The 13,360-nt window shown below is 46.5% G+C and overlaps 1 protein-coding gene across 3 annotated transcripts in view; it reads right to left on the bottom strand.

The window, feature by feature from the left end:
• The window catches only part of rif1 (replication timing regulatory factor 1), a 95,126-nt gene extending 84,915 nt beyond the window's left edge, over positions 1-10,211 (bottom strand). For 2 of the 3 annotated variants that reach the window (XM_038790005.1, XM_038790006.1), the window contains exon 1: positions 9,851-10,210. The gene's annotated coding sequence lies outside the window, so the exon portion shown is untranslated. Of the gene's footprint in view, positions 1-9,850 lie in introns of all 3 variants that reach the window. The other variant, XM_038790007.1, reaches the window with a different exon arrangement.
• Positions 10,212-13,360: the final 3,149 nt, after the last annotated feature.

Genomic DNA, 13,360 nt, shown 5'->3' with positions numbered 1-13,360 from the left:
TCTTTGGCTGATATAGTTTGCACATGCAACAACAGAAAACCTCTGCCCTTGAAAATCGGATCAGGTGAGATTACGCTCAAAAAACAAAATATGGGAAAAGGGAAGAGAGAGCACAAATCTTAGGCCATAATAGAATGGAAACGAGCCGAGACAGGATTCAGGACAATAATTGAAGTTATTAACTTCTACTGATGACTATAAAACATAGGAGCAGAATTAGGCTACTCGTTCCATTGAGTCTGCTCTGCCATTCAATCATGGCTGATATTTTTCTCATTCACATTCCCCTGCCTTATCCCCATAACCCCTGATTGATGAAGAACCTATCTATCTCTGTCTTAAAGACACTCAGTGATTCGGCCTCCACAGCCTTCTGTGGCAAAGAGTTCCACAGATTCACCACCCTTTGGCTGAAGAAATTTCTTCTTATCTCTGTTTTAAAGGATCCTCTCTTCAGTCTGAGATGGTGTCCTCTGCCTCTAGTTTTTCCTACAAATGGAAACATCCTCTCCAAGTCCACTGTATCCAGGCCTCGCAGTATTTGTAAATTTCAATCCCTCTAAATTCCAACGAGTACAGACCCAGAGTCCTCAACTGTTCCCTATACGACAAGCTCTTAACTCCAGGGATCATTCTTGTAAACCTCCTCTGGACCCCTTTGAAGACCAGCACATCCTTCCTTAAGATGACCACCAATGACTCCACAATCTCTTTAGCTACCTCTTTTAGAACCCTGGGGTGTAGTCCATCTAGCCCAGGTGATTTATCCACCTTCAGACTTTGCAGTTTCCCCAGAACCTTCTCCATAGTGATGGCCACTGCACTCACCTCTGCCCCGATTCTCCTGGACATCCCACTGGTGTCTTCCTCCATGTAGAATGACGCAAAGTAACTATTCAGTTCTTCTGCCATTTCTTTGTTTCCTATTACTTCTCCAGCCACATTTTCCAGTGGTCCAATGTCTATTTTTGCCCCTCGCTTACTTTTTATATATTGAAAAAAACTTTCTATCTTCTTTTATATTACTAGCTAGCTTGCACTCGTATTTCATCTTCACTCCCCTTATTGCTTTATTAGCTGTCCTCTGCTTGTTTTTAAAGGATTCCCAATCCTCTAGCTTCCCACTAATTCTCACCACTTTGTATGCTTTTTCTTTTATATGGTTCTTTTGACTTCCCTTGTTAGCCATGGATGTCTTGTCCTCTTCTTAACAAGTTTCATCCTCCGAGGGATGAATTTCTGTTGTGTCTCCCGAATAAGCCCCGAAACATCCTGCCATTGCTGTTCCACTGTCTTCCCTGCTAGGCTCCTTTTTCAATCAACTCTGGCCAACTCCTTCCTCATGTCTTTGTAGTTACCCTCATTTAATTGTAATACTGTTGCATCTGATTCCAGCTTCTCCCTCTCAAACTGCAGGGCAAATTCTATCATATTGTGGTCATTCCTCCTTAAGGGTTCCTTCATCGTAAGTTCCCTAATCAATTTGCCTCATTACACATTACCAAATCCAGAATTGCCTGTTCCCTAGTAGGCTGTCACAAGCTGCTCCAAAAAAATCTCTCAGATATTCCACAAATTCCTTTTCTTGGGATCCACTACCAACCTAATTTTCCCAGTGCCTTTATTGTAGAAAATGAGTGAAGGCACAAAAAGCACAAAATTTTCTCCTGTAATATTAGATGTTTAAAAGAATGGTTAAATGTAGCTTGTGGCAGGGATGGAAGGAGGAAGCACAGGAGACCTGAGCCAGGGAACCAAAGTAATAAAAATCTGGAAAATAATTTGCAATGACAGGAAATCAATATAATAACAGGCACAGTCAGTCTGGCCAGCAAAGATTTGGGTGATGCATGGTGCAAGGCAGGATGGGGGCCAGATAGTGAGTTTATAACTACAGCAACAATTTGCATGTATATAGTTTCTCCGAGGAGCTGTGGAGGAGGAACACTAAAAGAGAACAAATCTTTCATCTCAGTATCAGAGTCAAGATAGATAAATGAAAACATTTAGTCAGAAGAATTGGGCAAAAAGACAGATGCATCAGAGTGCAGGGACAGACACCCATTGCATGCACATATGGAACACGATTAACTGTCAACTTCAAACTATCAAATGAGTGAGGGGGATGGGACAAAGATTGGAGTAGATCGCAAACATACACAATGGCAAGATCATGGAAACATACTTTAAGATGATGATAGAGATTTAAGGTTTTCAGAGACAGAGCCAGTGTGGATCAATGAACATATGTAGTGGAATTTTATTCAGACAACGATATTGGCAGTTGAATGTTGATTAAAGTTATGAAGTAAGGTGGCTAAAACATTGGCAAGAAGATGCTGGGGATACAGGGGAGGTGGTGGCGTAGTGGTATTGTCACTGGACAAGTAAACCAGAGACTCAGAGTAATGCTCTGGAGACCCAGATTCAAAGCCCACCACTGCAGAAGGTGAAATTTGAATTCAATAAAAAAATCTGGAATTAAAAAAGTCTAATGATGACCATAGATACATAGAAGATAGGAGCAGGAGGCCTTTTGACCCTTCGAGCCTGCTCCGCCATTCATCACGATCATGGCTCATCATCCAACTCAATAGCCTAATCCTGCTTTCTCCCCATAGCCTTTGATCCCATTCTCCCCAAGTGCTACATCCAGCCACCTCTTGAATATATTCAGTTTTAGCATCAACTACTTCCTGTGGTAATGAATTCCACAGGCTCACCACTCTGTGTGAAGAAATGTCTTGTCTCTGTCCGAAATGGTTTACCCTGAATCCTCAGCTGTGACCCCTGGTTCTGGACACACCTATCATTGGTAACATCTTCCCTGCATCTACCCTGGCTAGTCCTGTTAGAATTTTATATGTCTCTATGAGATCCCCCCTTATTCTTCTGCACTCCAGCGAGAACAATCCCAACCTGGTCAATCTCTCCTCATATGACAGTCCCGCCATCCCTGGAATCAGTCCGGTAAACCTTCGCTGCACTAGAGAGAGAGAGAGAGAGAGCAAGAACATCCTTCCTCAGAGAAGGAGACCAAAACTGCACACAATACTCCAAGTGTGACCTCACCAAGGCACTGTACAATTGCAGCAATACATCCCTGCTTCAATACGCAAAACCGTCGGCAATGAAGGCCAACATACCATTAGCCTTCTTTACCGCCTGCTGCACCTGCATGCTTACCTTTAGCGAATGGTGCACAAGGACACCAGGTCCCGCTGCACACTGCCCTCTCCCAATTTACAACCATTCAGGTAGTAATCTGCCTTCCTGTTTTTGCTTCCAAAGTGAATAACCTCACACTTATCCAAATTATACTGCATCTGCCATTGGTTTGCCCACTTGCCCAACCTGTCCAGATCTTGCCGTAGGATCCCTGCATTCTCGTCACAATTTACCCTCCCATGAAACCATTGTTGACTTTCGGGAAAAAACATCTAATTCAATAATGTCCTTCAAGGAAGGAAATCTGCCATCCTTACCTGGTCTGGCCGACATATGACTCCAGACGCTCAAAAATTTGGTTGACTCTTAACTGTCACTTAAGGGGAATTAGGGGTGGGCAATAAATGCTAGCACATCCTGAGATGCCCACATCCCATGAACAAATATAAAAGTGTAAAAATATTGCATGAATAAAGATTTCAGTAATCACAACAGTAAAAAAAGGGTGATGGTTTGGAGGTGCAAGTTAGTAATCTGGGTGATGGATTAAAAAGGATACAGGGTTTTTTTTCTTTCTTTTTTTTATAAATTTAGTGTACCCAATCATTTTTCCAATCAAGGGGCAATTTAGAGTGGCCAATCCACCTAGCTTGCACGTTTTTGGGTTGTGGGGGCGAAACCCACACAAACACAGGGAGAATGTGCAAACTCCACACGGACAGTGACCAAGAGCCGGGATCGAACCTGGGACCTCAGCGCCGTGAGGCCGCAGTGCTAACCCACTGCGCCACCGTGCTGCCAAAAGGATACAAGGTTGAGCACTGTTTATTTGAAAAGCTGTGAAACCCTCACTTTTTTTTGGGCACTGAGATCATGTTTCTGGTTAAAAAAAAAAGTGCACCCGAGGCAAAACAGGGAGGAAGGTAAAAGAAGTGCATAAATTGCAATACTAATTAGAGAACATATTACAGCTGTGCAGAGGGATGACACCATGGAAGAATCAAGTAACGAGGCACTGTGGGTAGAATTCAGAAACAAGGGGGCAGTCACTATGATGGGGTGTACTTCCCAACAGCCTACGGGAAGTTGAACAGACATGTAAGCAGATTCTGGATAGATGTAGAAGTAATAGGGTTGTTGTAGTGGGATACTTTAATTTTCCTCATATTGACTGGAAATCGCTTAGAGCTAGGGGTCTGGATGGTGAGGAATTTGTTAAGTGCGTCAAAGAAAGTTTTTTGAAACAATATGTGGATAGTCCGACTAGAGAGGGGGATATATTGGACCTTGTACTAGGGAACGTGCCCAGCCAGGTCATTAAAATTGCAGTGGGAGAACATGTGGCGAACGTGACCACAATTCCATAAGCTTTTGGATACTCATGTAAAAGAACGAGTGTTGTCCTAGGGTGAAGGTGCTGAATTGGGGGAAGGCTAACTACAACTAGATTAGGCAGGATTTGGAGGCTGTTGTTTGGGAGAGGCTGTTTGAGGATAAATGCACATTTGGCGTGTTAGTCTTTTGAGAAGCAGTTGATGGGAGTGCAGGACAGGCATGTGCCGGTAAAAAGGACAGGAAAGGTAGGATTTGGGAACAATGGATGACATGGGGAATTTAGAATCTCGTCAAAAAGAAAAAAGATGCATGTGTGAAGTACGGGCAACTAAGAACAGATGAAGCATTTGAGGAATACAAGTAAAATAGAAAAGAGCTCAAGCAGAGAGTTAGTCGGGCAAAGAGGTCACAAAATGTCCTTGGGAGACAGGATTAAGGAGAATCCCAAGGCATTTTATACGTATATTAGGAACAAGAGGGTGGCTAGAGAAATGGTTGGTCCACTCGAGGACAAAGGAGGGAAATTACGTGTAGAACCCGAGGAAGTAAGTGAGGTCCTTAATTAGTATTTTGCAAAGTATTCACAAAGCAGAGGGACACGTTGATTGTGTCCTCGAGGAATGTGTAAACACTTTAGAACAGATTGTTATTACAAGGAAGGAAGTGTCAGGTGTGTTAAAAATCATCAAGGTAGACAAACCCCAGGGCCAGGTGGCATCTATCCTAGATTGCTGAGGGAGACAAGAGATGAAATTGCTGGGCCTCTGGGCCATCTTTGTGTCCTCATTGACCATAGGTGAGATCCCAGAGGATTGGAGGATAGCCAATGTTGTACCGCTATTTCAGAAGGGTTGCAAGGATAATCCGAGTAATTATAGGCCAGTGAGCTTGACGTCAGTGATAGTGAAATTGTTAGAAAAGATTCGCAGAGATAAGATCTATGTACATTTGGAAGTGAATGGTCTTATTAGCGACAGACAGCATTCTGTACGAGGGAGGTCATGTCTCATTAATTTGATTGAATTTTTTTGAAGAGGTGACAAAAATGATTGATAATGAAGGGCTGTGGATGTTGCCTACATAGACTTTAGTAAAGCATTTTATAAGGTTCCTCATGGCAGGCTGGTGCAAAAGATTAGATCACATGGGGTCAGGGGTGAACTCGCTGGATGGATGGCTTGGCCATAGAAGACAGAGGGTAGCAGTGGGTGTTTTTCTGATTGGAGATCTGTAACTAGTGGTGTTCCGCAGGGATCAGCTGGGATCTCTGCTCTTTGTAACATATATAACTGACTTGGAAGAAAACGTAGCGGGTCTCATTAGCAAGTTTGCGGATGATACTAAGATTGCATGAGTTGCGGATGGTGATTGAAGATTGTCAGAGAATACAACAAGATATAGATAGGCTGCAAAATTGGGCAAAGAAATGACAGATGGAATTTAACCTGGACAAATGCGAGGTGGTACATTTTGATAGATCCAATTCAGATGGGAGCTATAAAATAAATGGCAGAACCATCAGGTGCACAGACACAGATCTGGGCGTGCAGGTCCGCACATTCTTAAAAATGACAGCACAAGTGGAAATGGTGGTAAAGAAAGCATATGGCATGCTTGCCTACATAGGACGGGTATCGAGTAAAAAAGCTCAAAAATTATGTTAGTTATATCGAACGTTGGTTAGGCCCCATTTGGAATACTGTGTCCAATTCTGGTCCCTGCACTACCAGGACGTGGAGGCTTTGGGGAGAGTACAGAAAAGGTTTACTAGGATGATGCCTGGTATTAGCTATGAGAGATTGAATAAACTAGGATTGTTCTCCCAAGAGAGACGGAGGCTGAGGGGCGACCGGATAGAAGTTTAAAAAATTATTTGGGGTATAGATAAGGTGAACAGTTGGAGCCTTTTTCCTGGGCAAAAATTATAATTACAAGGGGGCACAAGTTCAAGGTTGAGAGGGGAAAGGTTCAGTGGAGATGTGCGGGGTAAGTTTTTTTTACACAGAGGATGATGGTGGCCTGGGGTGTACTGCCATGCGAGGTGGTTGAGGCGGATAGGTTAGCGACCACATAAACTGACGGGGTACAGAAGGATACAGGTGGTTGGTCTCAATAGAACACGTGATCTACACAGGCTTGGTGGGCCTGTTCCAGTGCTGTAATGTTCTTTGTTGTTCTTGAAGATCCGCTAGCTATGCAACGTTTCACAGAATTCTCAGTCGGCTGAACTTTCTTTGGCAATGAAAAGGGCACAGTTCATTGAAATCCACAAGATTATGAGGGGGATTGACAGGGTAAACACTGGGAGATTTTTTCTGCTTGCTGAGGAACCTAGAACATGGCACGATTTCAGGATAAGTTCTTCATTATTCCACAGGATAGACTATTCCAAAACTTCACAGCCGCCGAAATGAAATCTTACCCCAGTCTTAAACAATGAAGAACTTATCCTATTGTGGATTTCAATTAGATCTCATTGAGGATATTTCATTATTTGAAACTTTGACAGTTTGAGTAATGGACTATCTTTGGACAACTCTTTAATCCCAGCAATCCTTCCTTAGATATGGAATACAGTGCAGTTTTAATCTTCAAATTTGGTCTCAAAGCAATATACTTTTTTGTTAAGACATTTTCTTATACTCCAGTGTTTTTGCAATAAAGGCCAGCACACCATTTGCCCTTTTGCTTGCTGAACCTGCAAAGTTCTTGTACAAGTACACCCAACAATTACATGTTTAAAAAAATTTGCTTTTCTATTCTTACTGCCAAAGAGAATAATCTCACAATTTCCCCACATTATACTTCATCCTTACCACACACACATGCCTATATCTCTTTGCACCGTCTTCTCCTCGCAGGTTACATTTTCACCTTGCTTTATCATTAGCAAACTTCAATACAATTTCCCTTGGTTTCATCTGAGCCATGAATATAAACTGTATATTGCTAACAATCAGACAGCTGATATACATTCCCAAAGTCTCTGTCATAGAAGGAATTCCCGCAAAGCATTAAAATGTGGCGGAGAGGCACTTTGGAGAATCCACATCTTCTTCACCCTTGTTTGGAAGGGAGCATGCTGGATGATCACATTAAAGCCTTAATTGCACCCATCTTCGAGACAGGTCTGACTGCGGAAATTCGTTTTCGCTCCTCTCCGCCACAGAAAGGTTCATTGCGAGAACTCGCCTCCTCCCAGTAGCTGAAGAAAGCGATCCAAGGACACACTGAGCTAAATACAATGCACCATCCCCATGGGCACGTGGCAATTGCTTGCCTTAGAAAGCACAAACTGGAGATGGATTGGATTTGCTTGTCACGTGTACCGAGGTACAGTGAAAAGTATTTTTCTGCGAGCTACTCAACAGATCATTAAGTATATGGGAAGAAAGGGGAATTAAAAAAAATACATAATAGGGCAACACAAGATATACAATGTAACTACATAAGCACTGGCATCGGATGAAGCATATAGGGTGTAGTGTTAATGAGGTCAGTCCATTAAAGGGTCATTTAGGAGTCTGGTGACAGTGGGGAAGAAGCTGTTTTTGAGTCTGTTCGTGCGTGTTCTCAGACTTCTATATCTCCTGCCCAATGGAAGAAGTTGGAAGAGTGAGTAAGCCGGGTGGGAGGGATCTTTGATTATGCTGCCCGCTTTTCCCAGGCTGCGGGAGATGTAGACGGAGTAAATGGATGGGAGGCAGGTTTGTGTGATGGACTGGGCGGTATTCACGACTCTGAAGTTTCTTGCGGTCCTGGGCCGAGCAGTTGCCATACCGGGTTGTGGTGCAGCCCGATAGGATGCTTTCTATGGTGCATCTGTAAAAGTTGGTACGGGTTAATGTGGACATGCCGAATTTCCTTAGTTTCCTGAGGAAGTATAGGCGCTGGTGTGCTTTCTTGGTGGTAGCGTCGACATGGGTCGACCAGGACAGATTTTAAGATGTGCACCCCTAGGAATTTGAAACTGCTAACCATCTCCACCTCGGCCCCGTTGATGCTGACAGGGGTGTGTACAGTACTTTGCTTCCTGAAGTCAATGACCAACTCTTTAGTTTTGCTGGCATTGAGGGAGAGATTGTTGTCGCTATCCCACTCCACTAGGTTCTCTATCTCCCTCCTGTATTCTGACTCGTCGTTATTCGAGATCCGGCCTACTATGGTCGTATCATCAGCAAACTTGTAGAAGGAGTTGGAACCAAGTTTTGCCACGCATTCGTATGTGGACAGGGAGTAGAGTAGGGGGCTAAATACGCAGCCTTGCGAGGCCCCGGTATTGAGGAATATTGTGGAGGAGGTGTTGTTGTTCATTCTTACTGTTGTGGACTGCTGGTCAGAAAATCCACAATCCAATCCAATGGAGGCAGATTTGAAACTAATGCCATGTTTCAAACACAAGTCAAAACAAACCTGCGGAGGAAGAATTCTTGATTTTTTTCTAGATTGATTACAGTTTCTGAGAAACTAGTCTGTGGCTCAGTTGATACCTGGACGGTAGAACAACTGGATAGCACTGCGGCTTCACAGCACCAGGATCCCACTGGGTCACTATCTGTGCGGAGTCTGCACGTTCTCCCATGTCTGTGTGGGTTTCCTCCCACAGTCCAAAGACGTGCAGGTTAGGTGGATTGGCCATGATAAATTGCTCTTAGTATCCAAAAAAAATTAGGAGGGATTATTGGGTTACGGGGATAGGGTGGAAGTGAGGGCTTAAGTGGGTCAGTGTAGACTTGATGGGCCAAATGGCATCCTTCTGCACTGTATGTTCTATGTCTTCATTTAAAAATGTTAAAAGTTTAGGGTTGGTAAGATGTCATACTATATATATGGTGACTGACGGTCCAATGTTGCTGGTGCAAAGAGATCAGAGTTTGGAGCGGGAAAACTCCCAAACCAGAGTGAAATTAACGAAGACTGCTAGTTTTTCGCTCAGTTACACGGAAGGGAGGGGGGAAAGAGACACGCACAGACAGACCCCAATCCACAACCGGGGGGGGGGGGGCGGGGAGAGAGAGAGAGACTTGAGGCAAAATATACAAGCCCAGAATGTTTTTGAAGCACCCCCTTTCCGATTCGGGGATACCAAGAAGGGCAGGCCGCCGAATGCGGTGCAATTTATTTTATTGAACATTTCCAGTGGGTTCACAGGACGGCAACTTTATAACGCGCCGACGGACTGCCCGCAGGCCCGAGAAGGGGGCGTCCAGCCCGGTTTCCTCTCCTGCAGCGGGATTAATTGAAGGGGGGGCCGGGGGGTCAGGGCCGCCATCCAGTCCCAGGGTTAGGGGGGGGGGGGGGGGGGAGGAGACGAGAAAGGGGGCCCCGGCACGCACACGCCGCCTACCTGGCCCTCCGTCTATCCGCTCATAGTCCGGCGTGCCTCCGAACGGCTCTCTCGGCTGAAGGAAATGTTGGGGAAGACGGGCCTTGAGCGTGTCCTCCCTCCCTCCGCTCCGACTGCCAAGCACGAACCACTGGCGCGAGCGGGCGCCCGCAAACGAGGAGGGGATGGGAATCCTCGCGCCAAAGGAGCCAGGCAGCCTGGGTAACGACCTTTCACCCCGGCCCCCACCGGCCAAAACCTCCAACGCGCGCGCTAAAAAAAAACACAGAATGGCTTTATCAATCCAACCTCTCCCGGAGGACGATGAGACAGGCCGGGCTAACTTTGGGAAAGGGGAAATTAAAATAAACACACACAGGACAGTCGCGCGAAAGAGTTGGGAAGCCCAACCCTCTCTGAAAGTTGACCGCTTGTCAGCACGCATGCGCCGGCAGGGCTGGCCCGCGCGCGCTCTGGCAGTTGGTGTCCAGGGCGCTCGGTGGCAGCCGGCAGGTGGGCGAGGACAGTCAGCTCTTCCCCGGGCTGGGGGCATGCATCCTCCCGCGAACCCTCCTCCCCGGTGGCAGCCGGCAGGTGGGCAAGGACAGTCAGCTCTTCCCCGGGCTGGGGGCATGCATCCTCCCGCGAACCCTCCTCCCCGGTGGCAGCCGGCAGGTGGGCAAGGACAATCAGCTCTTCCCCGGGCTGGGGGCATGCATCCTCCCGCGAACCCTCCTCCCCGGTGGCAGCTGGCAGGTGGGCAAGGACAGTCAGCTCTTCCCCGGGCTGGGGGCATGCATCCTCCCGCGAACCCTCCTCCCCGGTGGCAGCCGGCAGGTGGGCGAGGACAGTCAGCTCTTCCCCGGGCTGGGGGCATACATCCTCCCGCTAACCCTCCTCCCCGGTGGCAGCCGGCAGGTGGGCAAGGACAGTCAGCTTTTCCCCGGGCTGGGGGCATGCATCCTCCCGCGAACCTTCCACCCCGGTGGCAGCCGGCAGGTGGGCAAGGACAGTCAGCTCTGCCCCGGGTTGGGGGCATGCACCCTTCCCCGAACCCTCCACCCCGGTGGCAGGTGGGCAAGGACAGTCAGCTCTATCCCGGGCTGGGGGCAAGCACCCTCCCGTGAACCCTCCTCCCCGGTGGCAGCCGGCAGGTGGGCAAGGACAGTCAGCTCAGCCCCGGGCTGGGGGCATGCACCCTTCCCCGAACCCTCCACCCCAGTGGCAGCCGGCAGGTGGGCAAGGACAGTCAGCTCTGCCCCGGGCTGGGGGCATGCACCCTCGCGCGAACCCTCCTCCCCGGTGGCAGCCGGCAGGTGGGCAAGGACAGTCAGCTCTGCCCCGGGCTGGGGGCATGCACCCTCCTGCGAACCCTCCAGCCCGGAGCAGAGTGTGATATTTAACCACATCAAGTCATATCGTGTTGGGTACTCGCCGAGTATTTTTCTCCTGTACCTGTGCAGTGAGTTGTTAGGGCGGCAGAAAGCGCCAGGCTCCCAGGTTCGATTCCCGGGCTTGGGTCACTGTCTGTGTGGAGTCTGCATATTCTCCCTGTGTCTGTGTGGGTTTCCTCCAGGTGCTCCGGTTTCCTCCCACGAATCCCGAAAGATGTGCTGTTAGGTAATTTAGACATTCTGAATTCTCCCTCTGTTTACCCGAACAGGCGCCGGAGTGTGGCGACTAGGGGATTTTCACAGTAACTTCATTGCAATGTTGATGTAAGCATACTTGTGATGCTAATTAAGATATTATTAACTGTCTGTTTAAAGTTTTACGAGAGGAAGAGATACTGGCCAAGAACTCTTTAAGGCAACCCACAACCGGCGTGTTGTGTGGGTGCTATAAACAGCAGGATGTGACCAGTGGTGTCTCCCTCAATGACTTATGTCAGGGATCGACTATTCACTGTATTTAACAACTTGGATGGTGGGATAGAATGCTACATATCCCAAGTTTGCCAGTGACAAAGATAAATAGCGATAAGAACAGTGCAGGCGTTGCAAAGGTGGGTTAAGTGAATGGATAAAAGGGGCCATAGAGAAAATACTGGAAAATCTCAAAAGGTCTGGCAGCATCTGAAGGGAGAGAAAAGAGCTCACGTTTTGAGTCCAGATGACCCTTTGTCAAAGGGTCCCTAGCAAAAGGAGCCAGTAGATTTCAGTGTCGGCAAAGATGAAGTCAAACAAAGAACAATACAACACAGGAACAGGACCTTCAGCCCTCTAAGCCTGCGCCGAAAAGTCATCCACTTTGAACCTGGAAAAGATACAACTGCTTATGTTCTAAATTGTCAAAAACGAGAAACATTGGGGGTCCAGGTACATAAATCATCAAATTGTCATGAATGGGTAACAAAAGTAAATAACCAAGCTAATGGAATTCTACCGTTTATATTCAAAGGGCCAGCTACAGGCTGAGACGGGACAATTTATAATGCGCAATAAGAAAATGCCAGAGAAACTATAAACAGATGCTTATTGTCTGTCTTCATTGAATAAGGTACAAATAAAACCTCCCAAGAATACTAGAGAACCGAGTGAGAATGAAGAACTGAAAGAAATTATTATTACAAAAAAGTAGTACTGGAGAAATTAATCTGGTTCAAAGTTGAATAATCCCTGAACCTGATGATCTTCACCCCAGAGTGTTGAAAGAGGTGGTCAACTTCCAAAATTCTATAGATTCCAGAATGCAGATTCAAAGGGAGCAAATATCACCCCACGACTTAAGAAAGGAGGGAGATGGGATACAGAGAACTGCAGATCTGTTAGCCTGTCTTCAGTAGTCGGGAAAATGCTCAAATCTGTTTTAAAGGATGTGATAACTGGACACTTAGAATAATGGTAGGATTGGGCCAAGTCAACATGGATTTATAAAATAGAAATCATGACTGACAAACCCGTTTTTTGCAGATGCAACTGGCAGATTAGATGAGGGGAAACCAGTGGATGTATTTAGATTTTTAGAATGCTTTCAATAAGATCCCACAGAAGAGGTGATATGATCTCAGCTAATGTTACTAAATGAATAAAATGAAAATTGCTTATTGTCACAAGTAGGCTTCAAATGAAGTTACTGTGAAAAGCCCCTAGTCGCCACATTCCGGCGCCTGTTCGGGGAGGCTGGTACGGGAATTGAACGGTGCTACTAGCCTGCCTTGGTCTGCTTTCAAAGCCAGTGATTTAGCCCTGTGCTAAACCAACCCCTCGTATTACTGTACTACTGGACAAGTCAAATCCCAGAGTGGAACTGTAGCCATCTGGGATGGCCACTTACAATAAGGAACATGGACGGTCGCAAAGCATAACGGGAAAAAAGGTTCAGGCAGTCTCAGAGCCTGAATGTATATTTGTGAGCGAAGAATCCAGACAGTATCGAAACCCCCAACCGATTAGCATTTTGATGGCCAATCTCTGTCAGACAAAGGACAGATACTTGAGCGACCGATACAATCCCAGACATTTCAGTGCCACCCCCTGTACTCAGGAAACGTAAACAACAGGGTCAATGACCGCTTAGGACACGCCCAGC

The sequence above is a fragment of the Scyliorhinus canicula genome, chromosome 2 (genome assembly GCF_902713615.1).
Source record: "Scyliorhinus canicula chromosome 2, sScyCan1.1, whole genome shotgun sequence".
NCBI classification, from domain to species: Eukaryota; Metazoa; Chordata; class Chondrichthyes; order Carcharhiniformes; family Scyliorhinidae; genus Scyliorhinus; species Scyliorhinus canicula.
The sequence above is the reverse complement of the archived record's forward strand: the minus strand, read 5'-3'. Positions and strand labels throughout refer to the sequence as shown.